Genomic DNA, 2,124 nt, shown 5'->3' with positions numbered 1-2,124 from the left:
TTTCCCATTTAACAGTTGCAATATGTGCTGATATTGCTGCGTAGTTTGCTCGACTCCAAATGAGTTGAGGTTTTAGCGGCAAAGTAGGCGAGTTATTGAGGCATGCAACCGCAAATTGATCTTCGATGAAGCAGTGTGCTTAGCCCATTGGAGTGTCACTAAGAGAATTGCCTTGTTTAATGAAGATTACACGGTCTGGCTCATTTGTTATAATAAGATCGAGTGTGCTAGTAGGCTCGACGTGTCGACTACTACGGTAGGTTAGAATGTGATAAGCTGAGTTAAGTGACATTCATCAAAGCACTTCTATAACCTGATTTCGCCTTGACGCTCACCACTCACGTGAGAAACAGTTGCAATGCTGCCGTTAACCTCGATAGACTCATAAGATGTATGGCTAAAATTGAAATCGCCATATAGTTTTTGGTCTGGTTGCTCAAAAAATATGTTTGTAAACAAACTTTTAAAATGAGTATTTATTCAGCAATTTTACACTATAAGAATGACACAGGTGGTGTTAAAAATGTTTTACTTTTATTTGGACTTTCAGCAATTGTGGTGTTCACTCGAAGTCTTATGAACAAAATATTTTATGTGCAAAGCGCGTGTAGATTAAATCAAGTGAAAAAGTAAAAAATAGAAGAAAGTTTCTCAGAGTTATAAAAAAAAAGAAATACTCTGATAAAGAAAATCAAAATGAAACATCATTATATGTATAACAATACTGTTATATGAAATACATATGCTACGCAACTGTTATACATATGAAATACATATGTTACACAATTTTTACACATATGTTACACAAAATGAAACATCATTATATGTATAACAATACTAAATAGCATAAAATGAAAAAATGTATCCGAAGGGTTTTAAACATGATACTGATTTTTTATATATTACAAGTTTCTTTTGCATTTTTTTGAACTTTTAATTTTTGGAAGGTTATGTAACTTGTAAAAATCAAATATCTCATAAAAAAAATCTAATTTATTTGAAATTTTCACAGTATGTTTAGCACTCGTGTAAAATTCATTTAACTGCAGTTTTAAAATAATTAGCTGTATGTATTGCAAATTAATAGTATGTTATTCCCAATTTAGTTTTTTTCTTTTTTTAGTGCATTTGTAATAATTCAATGACATTTTATAATCTATTATGATTCCAAATTTCATTTTAGTTCAAATAAATTATTTCTTGTTGAAGAGTAAACCTACAAAAAATTATTGTGATTCCTTGATTAGCTTTGTATTATTGTGTTTTGAATTGTCCACATTTTTGATCTAATTTTTTGTATAAATATGGGTAGGCAAATAAATTTTTTAAAAATTACTAACTACTTTTTAATATTTATAATACTATTGTAAAGGTACTTGGAAAAATGAGAGTATTTGTACCTTTAAAATTTTTATTATTCATCACCTTCAAAGCAATGCACTGGCATAACAAAACACAAGTGCGGCCGTGGCGCAGTGGTTAGAGTGCATGCTTCATAAGCAGGAGATCCAGGTTGGAAACGAGCTCTGGGCAATATTCGCGTAACGGTAAGAAAAGAGGCGTGAACTTTCTGGTTAAATGCACTTCGCGGTGCTCTGTGACAAGACCGTTAGGACTTCTTTAAGCACCTAAAAAAAGAATTAAAAAAAAAAAGTCAGTCGGTAATCATTAAGCTTTTTATTTTATAATCAGATGGGAAGCGAGCGCGAACGCAGGCTTCCGCTATCAGAAATTATACTGTCGAGTTACCGACGTTAGCGGTAATCGCAGAGGTCAGCCGGTACGAAGTGCAATGCACAAGCCTCACTCTGGAAAAAGTTCCTTCAGGATCGAACTTTTTTCCCAGTCAGGTAAGTATGTCCTTCAAAAAATTTTTACAACTCTTAACATTAGCTTTTAGAAACAATTGTGGGTATATATTTTATATTTAATAAAACAAAGTACGGACAATTCAAGTTACGGGAAACGCGATAAGTCAAACATTTTTTCACTCATCAGCGGTTAAAATTTTAAACTATAGCATTTAAAACACTTTATAATTAGATTTATTACTCTAGCGTTAGTTCGAAAATTATATCATAGTTATTTTAACGCTATTTCTGGCACCCCAAATTGTTTGTTTAA

The 2,124-nt window shown here is 31.9% G+C and overlaps 1 non-coding gene across 1 annotated transcript; it reads right to left on the bottom strand.

The window, feature by feature from the left end:
- Positions 1–1,694: 1,694 nt before the first annotated feature.
- Positions 1,695–1,858, bottom strand: LOC136082876 (U1 spliceosomal RNA). Its single transcript, XR_010639795.1, has one exon. It is a non-coding gene; the product is annotated as a U1 spliceosomal RNA (small nuclear RNA).
- Between the last annotated feature and the right edge of the window lie 266 nt (positions 1,859–2,124).

This window comes from Hydra vulgaris, chromosome 07, assembly GCF_038396675.1.
Source record: "Hydra vulgaris chromosome 07, alternate assembly HydraT2T_AEP".
In the NCBI taxonomy this organism is placed as follows: domain Eukaryota; kingdom Metazoa; phylum Cnidaria; class Hydrozoa; order Anthoathecata; family Hydridae; genus Hydra; species Hydra vulgaris.
This window is presented reverse-complemented; position numbering and strand designations above follow the sequence as displayed.